The sequence below is a fragment of the Watersipora subatra genome, chromosome 10 (genome assembly GCF_963576615.1).
Source record: "Watersipora subatra chromosome 10, tzWatSuba1.1, whole genome shotgun sequence".
NCBI lineage: Eukaryota > Metazoa > Bryozoa > Gymnolaemata > Cheilostomatida > Watersiporidae > Watersipora > Watersipora subatra.
In genome coordinates, this window is record NC_088717.1 from 9,576,353 (window position 1) to 9,589,527 (window position 13,175).

The 13,175-nt window shown below is 40.2% G+C and overlaps 4 non-coding genes across 4 annotated transcripts; all 4 read left to right on the plus strand.

Moving 5' to 3' along the window:
* Positions 1–723: 723 nt before the first annotated feature.
* Positions 724–842, plus strand: LOC137407492 (U5 spliceosomal RNA). The gene has a single exon (XR_010980023.1). It is a non-coding gene; the product is annotated as a U5 spliceosomal RNA (small nuclear RNA).
* Positions 843–1,854: 1,012 nt separating this feature from the next.
* On the plus strand, positions 1,855–1,973 carry LOC137407493 (U5 spliceosomal RNA). Its single transcript, XR_010980024.1, has one exon. It is a non-coding gene; the product is annotated as a U5 spliceosomal RNA (small nuclear RNA).
* Positions 1,974–2,984: 1,011 nt separating this feature from the next.
* Positions 2,985–3,103, plus strand: LOC137407444 (U5 spliceosomal RNA). The gene has a single exon (XR_010979979.1). It is a non-coding gene; the product is annotated as a U5 spliceosomal RNA (small nuclear RNA).
* Positions 3,104–10,426: 7,323 nt separating this feature from the next.
* Positions 10,427–10,545, plus strand: LOC137407445 (U5 spliceosomal RNA). Its single transcript, XR_010979980.1, has one exon. It is a non-coding gene; the product is annotated as a U5 spliceosomal RNA (small nuclear RNA).
* The last annotated feature ends 2,630 nt before the right edge of the window (positions 10,546–13,175 follow it).

Consider the following 13,175-nt stretch of genomic DNA (forward strand, 5'->3'; position numbering starts at 1 on the left):
CGTGACAGTGGCTTAGAGTCTTACGTCTTTTGCTACAGCGTAAAATGTGCCTAGCTCGCCGAATCTTTCATCTAAACTTCTACGACTGCGTAGCGGCTTAACACTCATCGGATAGCTCGCGGTCTCATAAACATTAGTTTTTTTCTTTTGCATGTCTTCGCACGATATTCGCCTCGCTACTTCGCTTAATAACATTTTATAACCACTCTAAATATTTCGGGTTTAGAAGCTGGTAGCGGCGCACCGCGGATACGAATTCATCTGAAAGCGTATTATGTAATGAATATCAAAGCGCACCTTTCGTGGTTAAGATCTGAGCCGGCTGACTGGCTGTTTCTTTGTCTGGCGGCACTTCTCCCACTCTTTGCGTCCATATCGATCGCATTATTCCGTTCGGGAGGAGTCCTTTCGCCCGTTGATTTCCTTTGTCAACCCGTTACAGTAGAATAAATTCTATAAAATATTCCACCTGAATTGAATCGATTAAAATTGGTTTTCGCCTCCCCTGCGCAGCGAATATTGTAGTTCGCGCAAAATTTTAATTAATTTTACGTATTTTTAAATTTTATCAAACGAATTAATATAGCAAATATTTGCGTAACGAATCATTTTGAAAATTTTAGTTCATGTTATAACTGTATATACGATGTAAAACTATTCGCGTTTGACACTCAACTCGAAAAGAATCAATTATCATCACTCGAAAAACTTCATACTATCGACTAACTCTGGTTTCTCTTCATATCCACGCATAAATCTTTCGCCTTTTACTAAAGATTTCCGTGGAGAGGAACATTACAATGAGTCTATAGACTTATTTTTGACACCCTCTATAAGAGGGTAATAATAAAACTTTTTAAGGGCAAGATTGGATGGAGTACTTTCTCCGGCTCGATATATATTTTCCACACACTCGATCATCGGAGAAGAACTGGCGGTAGTAAGTAAAGGCGTATTACCGAATTTCGAGTCTTAAAGTTTCCTTATAACATTTTTTTGTTTTACAATCGTTAAGCTTTTGCCGCGTCGATGGTATTATTATCGAACTAGATTATATTACTAGGCTTTATAGTTTTTTTTAATATTAACCCGGCAAACAACGATTTAATGGAGCGTCTCGGTTGAACTAAACGTGACAGTGGCTTAGAGTCTTACGTCTTTTGCTACAGCGTAAAATGTGCCTAGCTCGCCGAATCTTTCATCTAAACTTCTACGACTGCGTAGCGGCTTAACACTCATCGGATAGCTCGCGGTCTCATAAACATTAGTTTTTTTCTTTTGCATGTCTTCGCACGATATTCGCCTCGCTACTTCGCTTAATAACATTTTATAACCACTCTAAATATTTCGGGTTTAGAAGCTGGTAGCGGCGCACCGCGGATACGAATTCATCTGAAAGCGTATTATGTAATGAATATCAAAGCGCACCTTTCGTGGTTAAGATCTGAGCCGGCTGACTGGCTGTTTCTTTGTCTGGCGGCACTTCTCCCACTCTTCGCGTCCATATCGATCGCATTATTCCGTTCGGGAGGAGTCCTTTCGCCCGTTGATTTCCTTTGTCAACCCGTTACAGTAGAATAAATTCTATAAAATATTCCACCTGAATTGAATCGATTAAAATTGGTTTTCGCCTCCCCTGCGCAGCGAATATTGTAGTTCGCGCAAAATTTTAATTAATTTTACGTATTTTTAAATTTTATCAAACGAATTAATATAGCAAATATTTGCGTAACGAATCATTTTGAAAATTTTAGTTCATGTTATAACTGTATATACGATGTAAAACTATTCGCGTTTGACACTCAACTCGAAAAGAATCAATTATCATCACTCGAAAAACTTCATACTATCGACTAACTCTGGTTTCTCTTCATATCCACGCATAAATCTTTCGCCTTTTACTAAAGATTTCCGTGGAGAGGAACATTACAATGAGTCTATAGACTTATTTTTGACACCCTCTATAAGAGGGTAATAATAAAACTTTTTAAGGGCAAGATTGGATGGAGTACTTTCTCCGGCTCGATATATATTTTCCACACACTCGATCATCGGAGAAGAACTGGCGGTAGTAAGTAAAGGCGTATTACCGAATTTCGAGTCTTAAAGTTTCCTTATAACATTTTTTTGTTTTACAATCGTTAAGCTTTTGCCGCGTCGATGGTATTATTATCGAACTAGATTATATTACTAGGCTTTATAGTTTTTTTTAATATTAACCCGGCAAACAACGATTTAATGGAGCGTCTCGGTTGAACTAAACGTGACAGTGGCTTAGAGTCTTACGTCTTTTGCTACAGCGTAAAATGTGCCTAGCTCGCCGAATCTTTCATCTAAACTTCTACGACTGCGTAGCGGCTTAACACTCATCGGATAGCTCGCGGTCTCATAAACATTAGTTTTTTTCTTTTGCATGTCTTCGCACGATATTCGCCTCGCTACTTCGCTTAATAACATTTTATAACCACTCTAAATATTTCGGGTTTAGAAGCTGGTAGCGGCGCACCGCGATACGAATTCATCTGAAAGCGTATTATGTAATGAATATCAAAGCGCACCTTTCGTGGTTAAGATCTGAGCCGGCTGACTGGCTGTTTCTTTGTTTGGCGGCACTTCTCCCACTCTTTGCGTCCATATCGATCGCATTATTCCGTTCGGGAGGAGTCCTTTCGCCCGTTGATTTCCTTTGTCAACCCGTTACAGTAGAATAAATTCTATAAAATATTCCACCTGAATTGAATCGATTAAAATTGGTTTTCGCCTCCCCTGCGCAGCGAATATTGTAGTTCGCGCAAAATTTTAATTGATTTTACGTATTTTTAAATTTTATCAAACGAATTAATATAGCAAATATTTGCGTAACGAATCATTTTGAAAATTTTAGTTCATGTTATAACTGTATATACGATGTAAAACTATTCGCGTTTGACACTCAACTCGAAAAGAATCAATTATCATCACTCGAAAAACTTCATACTATCGACAAACTCTGGTTTCTCTTCATATCCACGCATAAATCTTTCGCCTTTTACTAAAGATTTCCGTGGGGAGGAACATTACAATGAGTCTATAGACTTATTTTTGACACCCTCTATAAGAGGGTAATAATGAAACTTTTTAAGGGCAAGATTGGATGGAGTACTTTCTCCGGCTCGATATATATTTTCCACACACTCGATCATCGGAGAAGAACTGGCGGTAGTAAGTAAAGGCGTATTACCGAATTTCGAGTCTTAAAGTTTCCTTATAACATTTTTTTGTTTTACAATCGTTAAGCTTTTGCCGCGTCGATGGTATTATTATCGAACTAGATTATATTACTAGGCTTTATAGTTTTTTTTAATATTAACCCGGCAAACAACGATTTAATGGAGCGTCTCGGTTGAACTAAACGTGACAGTGGCTTAGAGTCTTACGTCTTTTGCTACAGCGTAAAATGTGCCTAGCTCGCCGAATCTTTCATCTAAACTTCTACGACTGCGTAGCGGCTTAACACTCATCGGATAGCTCGCGGTCTCATAAACATTAGTTTTTTCTTTTGCATGTCTTCGCACGATATTCGCCTCGCTACTTCGCTTAATAACATTTTATAACCACTCTAAATATTTCGGGTTTAGAAGCTGGTAGCGGCGCACCGCGGATACGAATTCATCTGAAAGCGTATTATGTAATGAATATCAAAGCGCACCTTTCGTGGTTAAGATCTGAGCCGGCTGACTGGCTGTTTCTTTGTCTGGCGGCACTTCTCCCACTCTTTGCGTCCATATCGATCGCATTATTCCGTTCGGGAGGAGTCCTTTCGCCCGTTGATTTCCTTTGTCAACCCGTTACAGTAGAATAAATTCTATAAAATATTCCACCTGAATTGAATCGATTAAAATTGGTTTTCGCCTCCCCTGCGCAGCGAATATTGTAGTTCGCGCAAAATTTTAATTAATTTTACGTATTTTTAAATTTTATCAAACGAATTAATATAGCAAATATTTGCGTAACGAATTATTTTGAAAATTTTAGTTCATGTTATAACTGTATATACGATGTAAAACTATTCGCGTTTGACACTCAACTCGAAAAGAATCAATTATCATCACTCGAAAAACTTCATACTATCGACTAACTCTGGTTTCTCTTCATATCCACGCATAAATCTTTCGCCTTTTACTAAAGAAAGTACCTTTTTTCTTTTTCGGGTGTAAGTTTCCTGCCGGGTTATTGGTTTTCGAGCCTTCTTAAAGGCTGGGCCAGTGTCGGTGGATTTTTTCAGGGTGTTAAATCATCCTTCGTTTTCACTTTAACTAATTGATTAGATTATTTCTCTATTGCAAGCCAAGTTTTTCTTTTTCAATAATTTTATGAGTTGGATAGTTTGTACTAGACAGTAGGGGTGATGGCTTTTAGAAACATGACTAGAACCTTGATGTTGAAGACCAAATCTGAGTCAGCTAAATTGGACAGCGACAAAGTCGTGTTTGATTACTTGTTGAACCATATCAAAATTGCAGTTTCTGATCTCGAATGTGTTCAACGAACGAGCTTAGGCTATGAAGTTTCTTTTGCCGACGTCCCGAAGCTGAAAGCAGCTGGGCAGGCTATGTTGAAAGATGGTACGTATGAAGTGTTTGGTGATTTTTCCCAAACGAAAGTAGTTACGGTGGTTAATGCGCCGCATGAGCTCACTGATGAGGCATTGCGGGGTGTCCTCAATAAGTATGGCAAGATCGTTGATAGCAGGAGGCTTAAGTACAAAGATGTAGACGTTTACAACGGGGTAAGACAATTCAAGATGGAAATGTACGAGGGTATGAACATCCCATCTACTATACAATTTGGATCTCGATATGTATGGGTGAGGTATAGTGGACAGGTCAAGACTTGTTTGAAATGCCAACGAAAAGGTCACACTTCGGAGTCTTGTGACGTAATTAGATGTAACAGGTGTTTTCAAGAAGGGCATGTGGCGCGAGCTTGCAAAAATCAACAGTTTTGTGTGATATGCGAGGCAGAAGGACATCTTTTTAGTCAATGCCCCAACAGCTATGTGAACAAGGCTAAAACCCAACAGGTTACCTCACCGCCAATTTCAACACAAGATCTCGCGCAGGAAATTGCCACTACTTCTTTTGAGCCAACCTCAAAAGATGACGATGTTTCGCAGCCTCAGAGCCCTGACCTATTCAACACGCAGACATCACTAGAAGCAAAAGAGACCGAAAATGCGAGTGACTCTGACTCGGAACCGTTAGTAATTGATGAGTCACAGCCTTGTGCTACAGAAGACATGGAAACTCCCAAGGAACAACCAAAAGGAAAGAGCACCGGGCAAAGTGGTAGACGCCCGAGTGCACCGCTCGTTAATAACAATGGCAACAAGCAGGGGTCCGGTAACCAAAAAGCTTTAAAAAAGTCTACCGAGAATAAACTGTCGAAAGCTTCCACTAGAAGTGTTGGTCGTAAGAGCCAGGCGCAGATATAGCTCTCAGTCGATGCAGCCAGTTTTGTCATTCACCTTTTTATCGTCTTTCACTGACTTACCATCTGACCTTTTGGCTCCCTTTTTGATTTTTTCTACTTTTAACTTTTTCATCATGGCTAGCCTTAAAATTGCAACCGTTAATGTGCGAGGCATGAGTTCACACTCCAAGCTGCAAGATTTTAAGATCTTTTTTCAAAGTAGCGATTTTGACATCCTTTTGTTGCAAGAGACTCATGGTCACACTTTTAATTGGGTTCAGACACAATGCTTCTATAGTCCTGGCTCAAGTAATGGTAGAGGAGTTGCCATACTAATTAAAGGCAAGTCGTTTCTTTTGTCAGATAAACTCTCTGACACAGACGGTAGAGCCGTTTCCGCTCTGGTCACCTTTGGAAAATCTAATCTTAGGATTATAAATGTTTATGCTCCTAACAGCCCTCCTGAAATAAAATCTTTTTTTTTAGAAGTCGGCCCTCACTTCTCTTTAGATCATGAGAATGTTTTAGCAGGAGATTTTAATTGTGTAGATAATCCTTCTTTGGAACATCGGTCTAAATCATTGAATACAACGACATATATAGGAGGTAGTGAATTGAGAACTCTGGTTGATGGTTTTGGCCTCGTCGATCAATGGCGTCTTGATAACCCTAGGGCTTTTTCCGTTACATGGACGTCTGAAGACAACTGCACCTCTAGCAGATTAGATAGGTTTTACACTCCATCGCGAGCTAACTGCCTTTTTAGCCAGAAACCTATATTTTTCTCTGACCATGACATAGTAGGCCTAGCCATTAGTTCACCCTCTTTCGATGAGAACAAACCTCAAATCGGCCCAGGTTATTGGAAGCTAAATACAGCAGTCCTCGACAATGAGGACTTTATAGCAAAATACGCGGAAGCTTATGGCAAATGGCAAACACTTCGGAATGCTTACAGCACAATAGGTGAATGGTGGGAATCGATCAAGCGTAGAACGAGATCTTTCATTCAGAAATACTGTTCAGCCGCTAAAGCGGCTCAGAGTAAACGCGAACAAGATCTCGTTGATAAAATACTCATTCAGCAGTCATCGAATTCACCTAATTATCAAGAGCTGAGATCTCTTAAAGACCAACTTAGAGAAGTACAATGGAAAAAGGTTGACGGTATCAAAATCAGATCGAGAGAAAATTTGGTTGAAAACGACGAGAAATGTACCCCTTTCTTCTTTGCTAAGCTCAGAGACAGGAGGAAAAGTCAGGTGATAAACTCGGTTAAAAATGAGCAAGGGCTGAGTGTAACCGAATCGAAAGATATAAGCACTGTGTACAAACAATTTTACACTCGATTATACAAAAAGCATGTTTGTAACGCCAGTGACAGCTATTTCGGAGATACGCTACTCGAAGCATTACATCTTAGCCAGCGAGATGAGTCAGATTACATTCCTTATGTTACAGAGGAAGAGGTGAAGCTCGCATTGTCAACCATGGCTAGCAATAAAACTCCAGGCCCAGATGGACTCCCTAGCGAGTTCTATAAAAGGCTCTCATTTTTAATCCTTTCAGACCTCACCTCTGTCTTTAACGAGATAGTGAGAGGGGATTATTTTCCACAAACAATGGCTGAGTCAATAACTATACTCATTAGCAAACCGGGAGACCCCGAATTACCTGAAAACAAAAGGCCAATAGCCCTCCTTAATGTCGATTATAAACTGCTAGCTAAATATTTAGCGACCAGCACACAAACAGCAGTTAATCCTTGTATAGGCAACAGGCAGACTTGCTCTTTGAAAGGGAGATCCATCACAGACAATGTGCTTACCCTTAGAGACATGATTGCTCTCGAAACTAAATTTCCCACTAAGAACTTCACTTGCATGTCCCTTGACCAGGAGAAGGCATTCGACAAGGTAGACCATAGCTTCTTATTTCGGGTACTCAGAAGAATGGGGGTGGATGAAAGTATAGTAAGAACAATAGAAACAATTTATGATAAGATCTCGACAAAGCTACTTATTAATGGGCATCTTACTGAAAATATCAGCGTAACACGTGGTGTACGCCAAGGGTGCCCCTTATCTCCACTCCTATATGCAATCTACCTCGAGCCTGTCCTAAGATACATAGACAATGAGCAGACAATAGAAGGAATTTCTTCCCCAGCTATTCCAAGGCCTGTAAAATACCTCGCCTATGCAGATGATGTTTTGATTTTGAGCCGGCATTTATCATCAGTGCAAATTGTTTTTAAATTGTTCAGAAAGTTCGAGCTTTTTAGTGGAAGTTCACTCAATGTCAATAAGACAAAAGTATTAACTAGAGAGAACCACTCTCAACACTCAGAGGTTAGCGGTTTGGTAGTAGACAAGTTGAAGTTTTGTGGGATCTTTTTTTTCTTTTCAAGCGGCAAGGAAGTCGCGTCATACAACTGGCAACTGAAATGCCATGCGGCAGTTACCAAAATCCAATCCTCTAAAGGTCGAAAACTTACACTGAATGGAAAGGTGATTTTTTTGAACAGCTGTATTTTTTCTACTTTGCACTATTTATCTTCCATTTACCTGCCTGATAAACAGTCAGTGACCTCGTTGAGAAAGCACAGCTTTCAATTTTTGTGGTACCCACTGGTCGCTCAAAGAGTGAAACAGGAGGTATTTTTTTTGCCCAAAGAGAAAGGCGGGTGGGGGCTAGACCATGTTCTATACAGGGCTAGATGTCTCTGTCTGCACTCGACTTTGCAAAGAGTGGCATCGCAGCGGGATCACCCTGTAAGCCAGTTGGTAAGATACCACGCGGCACGATATCTTAGACCTCTATTCCCAGACAAGATCGTTTTAAACGAAGGGCCAACGGCGCCGCATTTGGTAGATCAGTACAAAAAGTTCAAGATCATTCTGGAAGAAGCAAAGGACTTGTTTGGTAAAAATGTTCTCCCAACAGTTAAACAGATGCTAAATCACATGTTAGAAAGAGACAAAGACATTCCCTCCTTTTGTCCAATAAAACACCCGAATTACACAAGTGCCATGCAACTGACAAATGAAGCTCAGCTGTGGCAGTCAGTACATGACCCATATATCAGCTCAAAGCTAAGTGATTTTGCATGGAGAGTTGTCACGGGCTGCCTGACAACAGGCTCAGTCCTCTCGTCATGGCACGCCTCTTTGCCGGCTGCATCTTTTAACTGCCACATATGTAAGGGAAACTCTCTTGAAACCCCTCAGCATCTGTTCTTTCATTGCGAGTCTTTGAAAGAAGTAAGGAAGAAAGTTGTGAGACATCTTTTTGTCACGGGTCTCATAACCAATGATGATGCCAATGTAGTGGATTGGCTAGCGGGTGTATTACAAAAATCAGCCTCGAAAAGGGCCGCTACTAAAGCTCGCTCTCTTATCTTCTCAACGAACTGCATAATTTGGAGAGTTAGAAACGATGTGATTCACAGAAACAAAGGAGGCTGCTTGCAGCAGATATCTGGCCAAGTTGCTAAATTAGTGTCCACTTCTCCTCGGAGCCACTCGATTCACCTTTGACAATCTCCGCTTGGGTTTCGAAACCCTCATGCTCGGTGCATGGCAGTATGGCTGCAGTGGAATGTCACCACTTTTCGTAAATTTATTTCCTCTCGATTAGTTTCACCAGCTTGTCTCAACTTTAAATACTCATTTCATTTTTGTTTTACTTAACTCGTTGTCATTATTAGTTTGAGTTCATAATCTTGTGGCTCCCAAGACAAAGTGAAGAGGGTGATTGGGGTTCGACTCCCTACTTTGGGCGGGTTACGGTAACATCATCCTGCATTAATCTAATTCAATTACTTTAATGCGAAGGGTTAGACCATAACACAAGTTGTTTTTTGTTGTGCTTTAACTTAAAAAAGCCTTTTACTAAAGATTTCCGTGGAGAGGAACATTACAATGAGTCTATAGACTTATTTTTGACACCCTCTATAAGAGGGTAATAATGAAACTTTTTAAGGGCAAGATTGGATGGAGTACTTTCTCCGGCTCGATATATATTTTCCACACACTCGATCATCGGAGAAGAACTGGCGGTAGTAAGTAAAGGCGTATTACCGAATTTCGAGTCTTAAAGTTTCCTTATAACATTTTTTTGTTTTACAATCGTTAAGCTTTTGCCGCGTCGATGGTATTATTATCGAACTAGATTATATTACTAGGCTTTATAGTTTTTTTTAATATTAACCCGGCAAACAACGATTTAATGGAGCGTCTCGGTTGAACTAAACGTGACAGTGGCTTAGAGTCTTACGTCTTTTGCTACAGCGTAAAATGTGCCTAGCTCGCCGAATCTTTCATCTAAACTTCTACGACTGCGTAGCGGCTTAACACTCATCGGATAGCTCGCGGTCTCATAAACATTAGTTTTTTCTTTTGCATGTCTTCGCACGATATTCGCCTCGCTACTTCGCTTAATAACATTTTATAACCACTCTAAATATTTCGGGTTTAGAAGCTGGTAGCGGCGCACCGCGATACGAATTCATCTGAAAGCGTATTATGTAATGAATATCAAAGCGCACCTTTCGTGGTTAAGATCTGAGCCGGCTGACTGGCTGTTTCTTTGTTTGGCGGCACTTCTCCCACTCTTTGCGTCCATATCGATCGCATTATTCCGTTCGGGAGGAGTCCTTTCGCCCGTTGATTTCCTTTGTCAACCCGTTACAGTAGAATAAATTCTATAAAATATTCCACCTGAATTGAATCGATTAAAATTGGTTTTCGCCTCCCCTGCGCAGCGAATATTGTAGTTCGCGCAAAATTTTAATTGATTTTACGTATTTTTAAATTTTATCAAACGAATTAATATAGCAAATATTTGCGTAACGAATCATTTTGAAAATTTTAGTTCATGTTATAACTGTATATACGATGTAAAACTATTCGCGTTTGACACTCAACTCGAAAAGAATCAATTATCATCACTCGAAAAACTTCATACTATCGACAAACTCTGGTTTCTCTTCATATCCACGCATAAATCTTTCGCCTTTTACTAAAGATTTCCGTGGGGAGGAACATTACAATGAGTCTATAGACTTATTTTTGACACCCTCTATAAGAGGGTAATAATGAAACTTTTTAAGGGCAAGATTGGATGGAGTACTTTCTCCGGCTCGATATATATTTTCCACACACTCGATCATCGGAGAAGAACTGGCGGTAGTAAGTAAAGGCGTATTACCGAATTTCGAGTCTTAAAGTTTCCTTATAACATTTTTTTGTTTTACAATCGTTAAGCTTTTGCCGCGTCGATGGTATTATTATCGAACTAGATTATATTACTAGGCTTTATAGTTTTTTTTAATATTAACCCGGCAAACAACGATTTAATGGAGCGTCTCGGTTGAACTAAACGTGACAGTGGCTTAGAGTCTTACGTCTTTTGCTACAGCGTAAAATGTGCCTAGCTCGCCGAATCTTTCATCTAAACTTCTACGACTGCGTAGCGGCTTAACACTCATCGGATAGCTCGCGGTCTCATAAACATTAGTTTTTTCTTTTGCATGTCTTCGCACGATATTCGCCTCGCTACTTCGCTTAATAACATTTTATAACCACTCTAAATATTTCGGGTTTAGAAGCTGGTAGCGGCGCACCGCGGATACGAATTCATCTGAAAGCGTATTATGTAATGAATATCAAAGCGCACCTTTCGTGGTTAAGATCTGAGCCGGCTGACTGGCTGTTTCTTTGTCTGGCGGCACTTCTCCCACTCTTTGCGTCCATATCGATCGCATTATTCCGTTCGGGAGGAGTCCTTTCGCCCGTTGATTTCCTTTGTCAACCCGTTACAGTAGAATAAATTCTATAAAATATTCCACCTGAATTGAATCGATTAAAATTGGTTTTCGCCTCCCCTGCGCAGCGAATATTGTAGTTCGCGCAAAATTTTAATTAATTTTACGTATTTTTAAATTTTATCAAACGAATTAATATAGCAAATATTTGCGTAACGAATTATTTTGAAAATTTTAGTTCATGTTATAACTGTATATACGATGTAAAACTATTCGCGTTTGACACTCAACTCGAAAAGAATCAATTATCATCACTCGAAAAACTTCATACTATCGACTAACTCTGGTTTCTCTTCATATCCACGCATAAATCTTTCGCCTTTTACTAAAGAAAGTACCTTTTTTCTTTTTCGGGTGTAAGTTTCCTGCCGGGTTATTGGTTTTCGAGCCTTCTTAAAGGCTGGGCCAGTGTCGGTGGATTTTTTCAGGGTGTTAAATCATCCTTCGTTTTCACTTTAACTAATTGATTAGATTATTTCTCTATTGCAAGCCAAGTTTTTCTTTTTCAATAATTTTATGAGTTGGATAGTTTGTACTAGACAGTAGGGGTGATGGCTTTTAGAAACATGACTAGAACCTTGATGTTGAAGACCAAATCTGAGTCAGCTAAATTGGACAGCGACAAAGTCGTGTTTGATTACTTGTTGAACCATATCAAAATTGCAGTTTCTGATCTCGAATGTGTTCAACGAACGAGCTTAGGCTATGAAGTTTCTTTTGCCGACGTCCCGAAGCTGAAAGCAGCTGGGCAGGCTATGTTGAAAGATGGTACGTATGAAGTGTTTGGTGATTTTTCCCAAACGAAAGTAGTTACGGTGGTTAATGCGCCGCATGAGCTCACTGATGAGGCATTGCGGGGTGTCCTCAATAAGTATGGCAAGATCGTTGATAGCAGGAGGCTTAAGTACAAAGATGTAGACGTTTACAACGGGGTAAGACAATTCAAGATGGAAATGTACGAGGGTATGAACATCCCATCTACTATACAATTTGGATCTCGATATGTATGGGTGAGGTATAGTGGACAGGTCAAGACTTGTTTGAAATGCCAACGAAAAGGTCACACTTCGGAGTCTTGTGACGTAATTAGATGTAACAGGTGTTTTCAAGAAGGGCATGTGGCGCGAGCTTGCAAAAATCAACAGTTTTGTGTGATATGCGAGGCAGAAGGACATCTTTTTAGTCAATGCCCCAACAGCTATGTGAACAAGGCTAAAACCCAACAGGTTACCTCACCGCCAATTTCAACACAAGATCTCGCGCAGGAAATTGCCACTACTTCTTTTGAGCCAACCTCAAAAGATGACGATGTTTCGCAGCCTCAGAGCCCTGACCTATTCAACACGCAGACATCACTAGAAGCAAAAGAGACCGAAAATGCGAGTGACTCTGACTCGGAACCGTTAGTAATTGATGAGTCACAGCCTTGTGCTACAGAAGACATGGAAACTCCCAAGGAACAACCAAAAGGAAAGAGCACCGGGCAAAGTGGTAGACGCCCGAGTGCACCGCTCGTTAATAACAATGGCAACAAGCAGGGGTCCGGTAACCAAAAAGCTTTAAAAAAGTCTACCGAGAATAAACTGTCGAAAGCTTCCACTAGAAGTGTTGGTCGTAAGAGCCAGGCGCAGATATAGCTCTCAGTCGATGCAGCCAGTTTTGTCATTCACCTTTTTATCGTCTTTCACTGACTTACCATCTGACCTTTTGGCTCCCTTTTTGATTTTTTCTACTTTTAACTTTTTCATCATGGCTAGCCTTAAAATTGCAACCGTTAATGTGCGAGGCATGAGTTCACACTCCAAGCTGCAAGATTTTAAGATCTTTTTTCAAAGTAGCGATTTTGACATCCTTTTGTTGCAAGAGACTCATGGTCACACTTTTAATTGGGTTCAGA